Raw genomic sequence first — 12,649 nt, 5'->3', positions numbered from 1 at the left:
GGTATATACATATACAAGAATGCTTTCTAGATGAGTTTCCCTTATTTATTTGGAAATTTGAGTATGGCATGTAACTCTTTGGATACCATTCTGAGACAAAAAGATTCAGACTTCAGATTTTTTAAGATCTTGAAATCAAAGTATGCCACTAAAAAAAAATGAAAAATTTTTTCCAACATGGTATGCCAGAAAACAGTATATCAGTATGACAAATACGTAACTGTAGACATCCGAGAGTTAAGGGACTAGGGTTAGGAAGGTATTTCAAAGGGTAAATCAAGGAGGCGAGGTGACAAATTTGGATACGTGGGGTTTGGCTGAAATAATGCAGTTCTTGGGATGAGGAGAGCTAGGATTTGTAAAAACTTACTGATTCCCTCTCCCAGCCTGTTTACATCACTATCCAGCTTCTGATAGGGTGAGAGAGCCAGAGCGATAAAGTATTGTAAGAGATTGCTAGAGAGGCACAGGAAGTTGCCTGGTAAAGGGGGCGTGGCGGAGGAAGCTAGGCTTCCGCCAAACGAAGGAAAATAGCACTTCCGGTCACGCCATCGTTGCGTCGCGGCTTTCTTCGGCAAGGTGAGTGTAAAGAAAGAGACTGATAATTTTCACAAGTGAGTCCCCAAACACCCCGGGGGAGCTTTCCTCCTTGCTTCAACATGGGGCGGAAAGAAGTTTTCATTCCCGGAGTACGTTGTGTGAAGGATGTTTCTGACGCTTAGGTTCCGGTCGCCTGTCTTCTCTCCCCCACTCTGAAGATGGCAGGCCGTCATCCCCTCCCCTTTCTCTCGTAGTCCTTTTATCCCTAGTCATTCTTCACCTCTCCTCATTATGCCAGATCCTCTTCCTGATCTTTCTGAGCCTGGGTCATTCCCTCTACCACAGATTCTTTTCCTGTCTTTTACCTCCCACCTTGTTCCCCGCCCCCTTTTAGCCTCAGAACTTTTGCAACCCCCTTCTCCCACTCTTCCTTTTCCTTCGATTCCAATACTTTACTCCCCTCCCTGCCCCACAAGGCTTCTGATCCCTCATGTCCCCCTCCTGCAGAGGCAATTGAATTATGTACTTGCCAAAGCCAGGTGTGACTTCAATTTCATGGTCAGCGTTGTTTTTGTTCATAAAAATAAGCAGTGGTAGAAATTTTAGCCCTAAGAGACGTAGAGTCTTGTTCAAATAATAATAATTATTATTATTATCATTATTATTTTTATTTTTACTCTAAACAAAATGATACATCAGAAACTGCACTGATTTTAACCCTCTACTCATGACATTAAAAAAAAAATTGGCATAGAACGCAGTCCCCACTTTTTAAAGGGGCAAACAAAGTGGGTTTTGTCTGTAACCTGGTGTCAGCTCTTGACGGTGGAAGCTTTCCCATCTCCTTTAGAACGTCTCATGGAATAGAAATGGTTGACAGATATGACATCCAATTACAAATTTATTTTTTCATATGAGTTATGTTTATTATGCAAATCCTTTTCTGGTCTCTGGTAGCAACATTGAACAAGAAAGCTGGCAGATTTTTCAGACCAAGTTTTCCTGGGAACTTTGCAAGTATTCTCTATTTGGTGCAAAAATGTATTTTTCTGTCGCATTCATCAGGTTTAATTTGTCTTGTGAGAACGTTAGTTAATCACAATTTATTATTCCAGTTATTTACCCAAGAGAGGAGACATCGTGATCATTAAACTTAAGATGAGGCTCAGGGTTTTTCAGGCTCTAAAGAGGAATTTAACCAAGGATCTCCTTGAACAAGCAATTTATTCCTCTTCTCCTGTAACTACTGTTATACTTGCCAAAATAAGAGGTAACTCTTTTTTTCTGGGCCAGGTGTAACTTTCAGTTCTTTTAGAAAAAATGAGGCAGAGATTTTCATGATACTAAAACACTTAGGAACTCTTTTGAAGGGTATTGCTGGTGTCTCTGTTCTCTCTTCAAGTCATAATTACACAGCATTTAAATATCACCCGGCTTCAACCCAGTGTGCAACCATCATTTATTCATCCAAGAACTTTTATTGAATAACTTTATGTGTCATACAGTGTTAAGCCCTGAGGATACAACAGTGGAAAATAAAAAATGTATTAAGCTGTAGTTGAGAGACAGACAGTAAATGAATATATAATAAATACGAATAGGTTGTGATGGGGAGGGGATGTGCTGTTTTAAATAGTCCCTGGTAAGGCAACATTTGGGCAGAACCTAAAGGAAGTGAGGGCACAAACTATACAGCTATTAGTAGGAAAAACAGGATATATCTATGTTGGTGTCTCTGTATTTGTTGTTCACTGTGCTTCCTACACACACCCCCCTTTCCCGTGGTCACTTTTCTGCATAGCTTTAATGCAGCACTCTGCATACTGAAATAACCTAATCCAGGTGCATACATTTCCCATATTCTTTTTATCCTAGCTAGCTTCTTCCTGTCATTTAGGTATATTGTCAGTTACTAGCCCCGCTAGGAAGACATCTTTATATCCATCCTCAGTTCTCCCTCAGTCTGTTTATCTGTGGTGCATTGTGTGCTATTCTACTGCATGTTTGCTTACCTCTGTCACTGCCGTTATCACTGTGTGTTCATGATATGTTGCCCATAAATGTTTGGTATGTTAAATTGGAAGAATTCAGTACTTGGTCTGACTGTACAGGCAACCTTTTAAATATAGTTGGTCCCTTAATGTTCAAAACCATCCTCTAAGGTCAGTATTATCATTATCATTTTACTGATGATAAAACCAAGACTCAGAGGTAGATAGTAACTACTATTGGTGGAGTTCATGGAGGTGTGGTCTGCGAAACGCTCAGCCCTGGCCTGATTCTCTTTGTCTTTCTGTCTGTCTCTCTTTCTCTGTTTATTAATGAGAAATAGAAAATATATGGAGTATTTTATTATTTTATAAAACATAATCTGGGTATAGAAATTACATTTTAAAAAATTTCCTTTCTTAAGTCAGATTATATCAGGTACTTGTTATAAATAATATAGAGCTGAGAGGCATGGTGACTCTTTTTACTTGAACATTTTTTAATTTAACAAGCATAAGTTGAAAGAAGAGTACAATGAATACTTTTATGCTCTGAACCTAGGTTCAGCAGTTGTTAACTTTTGCCATATGAGCTCACTTGCTCACTCACTTGCTCACTCATCCATCCATCCATCCATCCATTCATTTTTTTAATTGAAGTATAATTGTTTATATATTTTCTGATCTATTTTGGCTGAACCATTTGAGATTTGCAGGCATTATTTTTAAGTAAACTTAAATGCACACAGAAAGGTGCACGTATCATAAGTGTACGGCCCGAAGCACTTTCACAGTGTAAACACCTGTGTAACCAGCATCCAAATTAAGAAATAGAACACGCCAACAATGAATCATGGAACACTACATCAAAAACTAATGATGTAATGTGTGGTGATTAACGTAACATAATAAAAGAAAAAAAAAAGAAAAGAAATAGAACATGATTAGCATCTGAAGTCCCTTGAATGTATCCCCAATCAGTCACATCTAAGTTCCCATTAGTCACAGTCCTGGCTTCTATCACGGTATAATAATTTTGCCTATTTTTGAACTTTATAAAAATATGGTAGTGTAATATTTTTTGTGTGTGCCTGACTTGTCTGGCTTAAGATTTTGTTTTTAAGGGGCACCTGGGTGGCTCAGTCACTTAAGCATCTGCCTTTGGCTCAGGTCCTGATCTCAGGGTCCTGGGATTGAGCCCCGCATTGGGCTCTCTGCTCAGCAGGGAGTCTGCTTCTCCTCACTCTCCCTCTGTGTGTGCTCTCTCTCTCAAAAAATAAATAAAATCTTTAAAAAAAAAAGATTTTGTTTTTGAGATTCATCCATATCATTGGGTACAGTGGTAATTCCTTCATTCTCATTGCTATGTATTCCATTGTGTGAATATATCATATTAGATGGACATTTTGCTTCCATTTTTGGCCTGTAAATAATACTGTGAATAATCTAGTACATGTCTTTGTGATATATGCACACATTTCTGTTGGGCGTATACCTAAGAGTAGAATTGCTGAATTATAGATTATGTATATGATTAGCTTTAGTAGAAGATGTCAGCTGGTTTTCCGCAGTGGTTGTACAGACACACCTCGTTTTACTGCATTCTGCTTTATTGCACTTTGCAGATACCGTTTTTTTACAAATTGAAGGTTTGTGGCTATCCTGAGTGGAACAAATCCATCGGCACCATTTTTTTAAATTTTATTATGTTATGTTAGTCCCCATACAGTACATCATTAGTTTTTGATGTAGTGTTCCATGATTCATTGTTCATCGACACCATTTTTCCAATATTTGCACACTTGATGTTTCTGTGTTACATTTTGGTAATTCTTGCAATATTTCAAGCTTTTTCATTATTATTATATTTGTTAATGGTGATCTGTGATCAGTAATGATGACTTGCTAAAAGCTCAGATGATGGTTAGCATTTTTTAGCAATATTTTTTAATTACAGTATATACATTATTAGACAATGTTATTGCATACTTAATAGACTACAGTATAGTGGAAACATAACTTTTATATGTACTGGGAAACCAAAAAATTCATTTTACTTGCTTTATTGTGGTATTCATTTTATTGTGGTGGTCTGGAACCAAATCCACAATGTCTCTGAGGTGTGCATGTACTATAAAACTCTCAGTATAAATCTTTAAGAGTTCCACTTGCTGTAGAATATTGTCAACACTTGTTACTGTCTTTGCTTTTTAAGGAAAAAAAAAAGCCATTCTAGTGGTTATGAATGGTATCTTATTGTGGTTTTAATTTGCAAATCTGATGATAAATGTGCATCTGTTCATACGTTTGTAGGCCTGGATATCTTTTTATGAAATACCTGTTTAATCTTTGACCACTTTTTCTCCTGGACTATCTTACTGATTTGTAGGAGATATTTTTATATTAAGAATGTTGATATTTTGTTAGATATATTTATTGCAAATCTCAGTTACTTGCATTCTCAATTTCTTAAAGGTATCTTTGGATAAACTGAATATCTCAATTTTAATATTGTTCAGTTTCATAGTTTTTCCCCTTTATGGCTAGTGCTTGTTTTGTTAAGAAATCTTTGCCTTTCTCAAAGTCATGAAGACATTTTTCTATGTTATGTTATTGTTTAATCTTTCATTTGTATTCACAATATATTTGAATTGACTTTTGTGTATGATTTCAGTATGAGTAAAGCCCCCCCCTTTTGTATGTCAAAATGGACATTTAGGGGTGCCTGGGTGGCTCAGTCAGTTAAGTGTCTGCCTTTGGCTCAGGTCATGATCCCAGGGTCCTAGGGTTGAGCCCCACATCAGGCTCCCTGCTCAGCGGGAAGTCTGCATCTCCCTCTCCCCGCTCGAGCTCCCTCTCTCAAATAAATAAATAAATAAATAAATAAATAAATAAATCTTTAAAAAAAAAGAAATGGACATTCAGTCAACCCATTATCACTTACTGAAAAGATCATTCTTTCCCTTGTATAGTCATATTTTTCATAAATCAAATGACTAGATTATATATGTGGGTTCGTTTCTGAATTCCATTCTATTTGGTTTGTTTCTCTAATCTTGTATAAGTACCACTTTCATAATTAATGTCATTTATAATATACCTTATATATAGTCATTTAGTCCTACAGTTTTGTTCTTTTTCTTCAGTAATGCCTAGTTATTTTTGGTCTTTTGCATTTCCATATGCATTTTAGAATCAGCTTGTCAATTTTCACAAAAATGCTTCTTGGCATTTTGATTGAGATACCACTTAATAGATCAATTCAGGAGCATGCATCATGGAACTTTACCTCTAAATATCTCAGTGTTCATCTCCGAATATTAGGGACATTTTGTAAGTAATTTAATTACCATTATGTTACCAAGAAAAATTAAGAATAATTTCCTAATACCATCTAATACCTAATCCATTTTCAAATTTCTTTTTTTCCCCAATGAGCCTTTTATAGCTGGTATTTCTTGTTTCTTAAAAAAAGAAGACAAGCAGTGTTTACTAAGGTTCTATTTTTCATCAGGTAATATATACATATTTAATCAAAACAAAAAGGAGTAAAGATGTACATATTCTTCCATTTTATGAAAGGAAAGGGATAATACTTGGTTAAGAAACTTTTTCAGGGGCGCCTGGGTGGCTCAGTCATTAAGCGTCTGCCTTCAGCTCAGGTCATGATCCCGGGGTCCTGGGATCGAGTCCCGCATCAGGCTCCCTGCTCGGCGGGAAGCCTGCTTCTCCCTCTCCCCCTCCCCCTGTTTGTGTTCCCTCTCTTGCTGTCTCTCTCTCTGTCAAATAAATAAATAAAAATCTTAAAAAAAAAAAAGAAACTTTTTCAATCATAAAGCTTCAAAGGCTGTTCATATTCAAATGCATAGTTCTATAATATGAAATCCCATGCTCTTATCACTGTATCATATCATATACAAAAGAATAAAGGTAAAAATCAAATAATAAAGAGGTAGGGAGAGGAAGAAATCCTGCTGAGGGACCTATTAATTATAAAATGCAAAATATAGGTCTTATAGCTGGTTTTTAAAACCATCACCCAACTTAGATTAAAGTATATTTATATTTTTTGAGATTTTTTTGTTGTCCTTTTCTCTATTGTGTTGAACTTGTGGCTATTTATATATTTAGTACTTTTCAATCCATTGCAGTCATCATTTCTTCTGTTGCTCAAACTGCCAGTTTGGAAGGAGCCAGTTGCAACCCCTGACATTGGCTTCTTTTTTCATTTATTACTGAAATTTTCCAATATATTTAAAGTAGATGATAGTAAAATAAACAAGCATGTATCCATTTCTCAGCTTCAACAATTAATACCATTTGGCCAATTTCCTTTGATCTTTTCTCCTCACTCACTTTTTTCACTGGGGTATTTTAAAGCAATCCCAGACATTATGTCATTACACAGGTAAATAACTCATATCGGTCTCTGACTTTTTTTTTTAAGATCTTATTAATTTATTTGAGAGGGAGAGAGAGTGAGAGAGCAAGCAAGAGCTCAAGAGCAGGGGGAGGGAGAAGCAGACTCCCCTCTAAGCAGGGAGCCTGATGTGGGGCTCAGTCCAAGGCCGCTGGGATCATGACCTGAGCTGAAGGGAAATGCTTAACGAACTGAGCCACCCAGGCGCCCCACATCTCTAACTCTTAAGTGCATTATATTAAGTAACCACAAGGCCATTATACTTAATAAGATTAACAGTAATTCCTTGTATTATCTAATGCCCAGTCCATATTCAGATTTCCATGATTGTCTTAAAGATATCTTTTTAGGGGCACCTGGGTGGCTCAGTCAGTTAAGCATCTGACTGATGCTTGATTTCGGCTCAGGTCATGATCTCAGGGTCGTGATGTCAGGTCCTGTGTCGGGCTCAGCATTCTTTCTCTTCCTCTTCCTCAGCCCTTCCCCCCCCCCGTGTGTGTGAGTGCGCGCGTGCGCGTGCATGTGTGCGCATGTGTGTACATGCTCTCTCTCTCAAATAAATCTTTAAAAAAAGTATTAATAAAAAAATGTCTTTTTATAGTTGCTTTGTTAAATCTATATCTAAACAAGGGCCACTATTGACATTAGATATTTTTCTTTTAAGTCTCTTTTCCTAACCATCTGTAGTCACCCCCCACATTTTAAAGACCATTGGTTTATTAGAGAAACTAAGTCATTTATCCTATCAACAAATGGATTTAGATGATTGCTTCCTTGAGGTGGTATTCATTTTGTTTTCCCATCTGCATGTTTCTGTTCACTGGCATTTAGAATTAGAGGATTGATTAGATTGAGTTTCAATTATTTTTTTAAAGATTTTATTTATTTATTTGTCAGAGAGAGAGAGAGAGCACAGCAGGGGCAGTGGCAGGCAGAAGGAGAAGCAGGCTCCCCGCTGAGCAAGGAGCCCGATGTGGGACTCGATCCCAGGACGCTGGGATCATGACCTGAGCCGAAGGCAGACGCTTAACTGAATGAGCCACCCAGGCACCCCTTCAATTATTTTTTAAGGGAAAAAATTGTTGTAGGTAGTGATATGCACTTTCTTTTGTATTTCATCATATCTGGTTTAACTTTTTAACTGATTCTGGGGTTGATTCGTGTTTTCAGGTTTTGTCAGCCTGATTTCTCCATTGTAGCATCTCCTACCAACCAACCTTTCTCCTGTTGATTTTAGCAGCCATTGAAGACAATTGTCTAAATTCATTATTTCAGGGGCGCCTAGGTGGCTCAGTCGTTGGGCATCTGCCTTCCGCTCAGGTCATGATCCCAGGGGTCCTGGGATCGAGCCCTGCCTCAGGCTCCGTGCTCGGCGGGAGGCCTGCTTCTCCCTCTCCCACTCCCCCTGTTTGTGTTCCCTCTCTCGCTGTGTCTCTCTCTGTCAAATAAATAAAATCTTTAAAAAAAATTAATTATTTCAGTAGTAGTTGGAAAGGAGCGGTCTAATTTTATCAATCCTTCTGCGTTTATTAGCTGAAATTATTTTATAAAAAATATCAGCTTTTTTTGGTCCCAAAATATATTTTATAAAAAGAAAGTCAGGGTGAATGCTTTTTTTCATTTGTCAGAATAAGGGCTTGGTTTCCTAGAGACTTTCATTGTTTTCTTTAATATGATTAGGAATTCATGGATTTTTATGTATTTTAGTGTGTGTATCCACTGTGATTTATTTTTGATGCTCAAACTGTGTCATCTTAGAAATTAGACTTTTCTCTTTGGCTCCTGTATCCTTTACATGATCTCATTAGATCTTGACATCCTTGCTTTCTTTTTTTTTAATTTAAATTTTAGTTAGTTAACATATAGTGCAATATTGGTTTCTGGAGTAGAATTCAGTGATTCATCACTTACATACAACACCCAGTGCTCATCACATCACCAGTGCCCTCTTTAATACCCATCACCCATCTAGCCCTTCCTTGCTTTCTGACACAAGATATTTTAGGCTCATTATGTACATTCTCTGCCCCAGTCCTGGAATCAGCCATTTTGCAAGGAGGCATATATTTCTTCAGTAGGGATTGGTACTGAGAAAGCAAGATGTGAGTGCTCAGGGGATTATTATTGTTTTCTTAGTCATGCTACATGACCTTTTGTTGTGCCTTTTTCCTCAATGCAAGTGAATGACTCCACCAGCATTCCATTGAAAATTAAGCTAACCATGGCTTTCATTTGTTTATGTGGTCATTCAGTAAAAATTTATAGACCACACTACCTTGTATCTGGTCTTATGCTGGGTACAGAGGATGTAAAGGTAAACTTGACTGGTTTCCTGTTCTTGATGAAGATTCATTAGAGTGGGGGTATGAGACTGTCTAAAGAGTATGATGAATACTATGGTGGGTATAGCAAGTGGGGGTAAGTGATAGGCTGTAGGGGAGCACAGAAGGGGCATCTGCAAATGCTTTGGAAAGAAAGATAATGTTTGATATTGGATGAATAGAGGAAGTATGAAGGTCAGAGAGCTATGAGGTGTTCAAGTCAGAGGAAACTGGAAGAATTGTGGGGGAGGGATCTTGATATATTCAAAGAAAGGCATATTTGTAGTTGGTTGTAACTGGAACATTAGTTTTACGTAGAGGAGGAGAAATGAAACTGGAGACAGGGGCTAGGATGTTGAGAGCCCCAAAAGTCAGGTCAGAGCCCCAAAAGTCAGGTCAGATTTCACTCTGAAGCCTATGAGGAAGAAATAATGGACTTGTCCTAAGTGGATGAGATATACAGTTCTCTTTGTAATGTACTGATGATGCACTGGATGGGCAGATGGGAGTGGGACAGTAGGAGACTGATAAGGAGGAGAGAGGTGTAGCGGTCCACGAGAGAGACAATGTCATGTTACACTGCACCCTATATATATGTGTGTGGTGTATGGGAGAGTCATGTTGTGTATTACATATATTATAATTTATTATAATACATAACATATATACAGAAACATAGAGTACAGTGTAACATGACATTTTATATATATGTATAATATATATGTAGTATATATTATATGTATATAAGATAGATGTGTGCATACACATGTACATAGTGTCGCATGTCTATAGTTCTTTATGTACATATATATCCAGGGGCCGTCTCATTGCAACAGGTCTAAAATAGAGAATATTTCAGTGAAGAAACATTGCCCAAGGACAGCTGAAGAGTGGAAAAGGGCTAACAAACACTCCCTCCTTGACCAAATGTGAGTCATGCTCCTTGGAGCTCTCTTTTCAACTAGATTATCATCTTTGGGCATTGTCTTTGGCCTGTCTAGTCCAGGTTTAGAAAGAATCCTGCTGAATCAACTTAATGAGACCTCCCCCCTCCCCCCACCTTGATATGTGATCATCCTGGTCTGCCTTCAACAAGAATTCTGTTTAACAAGAATTTCCCTATTCTTTTTTTTTTTTAAGACAGAGAGAGAGACAGCGAGAGAGGGAACACAAGCAGGGGGAGTGGGAGAGGGAGAAGCAGGCCTCCCACTGAGCAGGGAGCCTGAGGCGGGGCTCGATCCCAGGATGCTGGGATCATGACCTGAGCTGAAGGCAGACGCTTAACGACTGAGCCACCCAGGCGCCCCAAGAATTCCCCTATTCTTGATGTCTCCTCTTAATTTTCTGTCCACTGACACCCCCCCCCCCGCCATCCCCACCCAAATCTACTCCTTGGCTATAGATTCCCAGCTGTCTTTATTGTATTCAGAGTTGAGTCCATTTTCTCTTCCCTATTGCAATAGTCTTGACACCTATCACAATAGCCCTTTTAATCTTATCATTTTAACAAGTGTCAGCATAATTTTTTCTTTAACAGACCCCACCAGAACTTTTGCTTATTGTGTTCTTTCTCTTCAAAGCTCCACCAGTTGGCACTGAGGCCCAGTTGTGTATCCTTGAATAATCTGAGAATTCCTCTTCCTCCTCTTCATGGGATTTAAGGGTATGAGGAGGAGTGAGATGATTGCTCAGCTTTTCCCAGAGGTTGGAATGTAGCCTTAACAGTTATCTCTGGGAGAGTGGAATGATAATTGAAGATACTTATCTCCTTTTATGTATTTCTGTTGTATATTAATGAACATGTATTGCGTTTGTCTTTAAGACTACTGTCTTAAACTTTTTAAAATATAAAATACAAAATGTGAAATTCCTGTACATGGTTATATAAGGTGTAGACTGAGAAGGTTCTGTTAGATTAGGGATTTAGGGGAAACCAGAGTAGTGAGTATGTATGGATCAGTGTTAGTGAAGGCTGATGTGCAGAGGACTAATATAGTTGGTGAAAGTGTTGATGAAATGAGTGTAGACTTTCATGTCAAAGATCTTGTCTGTGAAAAGTGGAATAGATAATAGGTGGTACATGTATATTTTTAGGATGAGAGATTTGAACATGTTTATATGTTCTGCAGGGGAGGAGCTGATAAAAACAGAGGTTGAAAATAATAGGAGAGAAAGGGGATAACTGGCGAAGCAAAATGTGGAAAAGATGTGTAGAGAAGGTATGAAGTACCGGCCTCAAATAAGAGAAGGGGCATCACTTCTAACACTGGCATTAAGGAGAGTCAGAAAGGGATGTTTTTAATTTTTACAGTTTTGGAAAAGCAAGAAATAGGAGGAGTTTCTTTCTTGGTGCCCCTATATTCTCTGTGAATAAGGTAGTAAGGGCATTCTGGAGTGTGAGAGGGGATGGCCAGGGGCCAGAGGAAAGAGGAGGAAGCTTGCAACCTTCTTTAGGGAATGAAAGAAGATTGATGGGCAGTAATGAACACCTCTGTAGGCTGGAAATGAAGTGTTTGTAGTTTTATCTTTTTTTCTAGGTATGTTCAGCTGCCAAGAGGTAGGAGCAAAGAAGGCAAACATTGGGTTTGATTTTAGACTGTGAATGTGGTGGTGATGATTATGGGTGGTGGAAGGTTTGAGGGGCTAATAAATAAGTTGTTGAGGTTACTGATGAGATTTGCTCAGGTTATAGACCATGGGATCTAGTCTCATCAGGGAAGAGTATATTCTCAGGAATATTCTATGGATCCAGAGAAAGAGAAGCTTTGTGAATATGTGCGTGGGTGTGGGAGAAGTTGTATAGAAATTTCAAAGCTCAAAGAGTAGCAGTAACAAGGTGATATGGCAGAAAAGAAATTGTGGTCGGAGTAGATTATTGGAGCTTAAGATTTCAGAGGAAAAGTAATTCTGGATGATGAGTGAGTTGGAGTAGAGGAGGTCAAGGGTCTGTGAAGCTGGGGTGATGGACAAGTTAGCCATGGGATCATCAAAGATACTGCAGAAGATAAAAGGTGATAAAAAGTGGAGAGGAAGATGAAGAAGGTGCTATACTTTGTGGAAGGGATGAGTATAGCTGTGAGACAGATGGCATTGAAAATCAAAGGAACAGAGATTTTCACAGCAGGGAGATGATTTAGGGAATGGAAGCAGCAATGGCTAACATGAGTTGTTGCCCTTAACCAATTTAGCAGCAGATTCCTTGGATGGCCCTGGCTTTGTTTGTCTCAGTTTTGTCTTTGTCTCTGTCTTTGCCCTTTTTTTGGCGGGGGGGGGGGGGCTGGGGGGTGGGGGGGGGCATTAACCAGGGGGGGGGCAAAGAAAGGACTGGGGGTAAAATCTTGAATGTAAGGGGGGCGAAGATAGGATTGGATGTTGATTTT

At 38.5% G+C, this 12,649-nt stretch overlaps 1 protein-coding gene across 4 annotated transcripts in view; it reads left to right on the top strand.

Moving 5' to 3' along the window:
• Nucleotides 1–500: 500 nt before the first annotated feature.
• The window catches only part of MAGED1 (MAGE family member D1), a 64,706-nt gene continuing 52,557 nt past the window's right edge, over nucleotides 501–12,649 (top strand). For 2 of the 4 annotated variants that reach the window (XM_032399226.1, XM_032399225.1), the window contains exon 1: nucleotides 501–579. The gene's annotated coding sequence lies outside the window, so the exon portion shown is untranslated. The remainder of the gene's footprint in view (nucleotides 580–12,649) is intronic. The other 2 variants (XM_032399222.1, XM_032399228.1) reach the window with 2 other exon arrangements.

This window comes from Phoca vitulina, unplaced genomic scaffold (assembly GCF_004348235.1).
Source record: "Phoca vitulina isolate PV1807 unplaced genomic scaffold, GSC_HSeal_1.0 scaffold142, whole genome shotgun sequence".
Lineage (NCBI taxonomy): Eukaryota > Metazoa > Chordata > Mammalia > Carnivora > Phocidae > Phoca > Phoca vitulina.
Note: the sequence above shows the minus strand (reverse complement) of the source record. Positions and strands in the feature narration are given on the sequence as shown.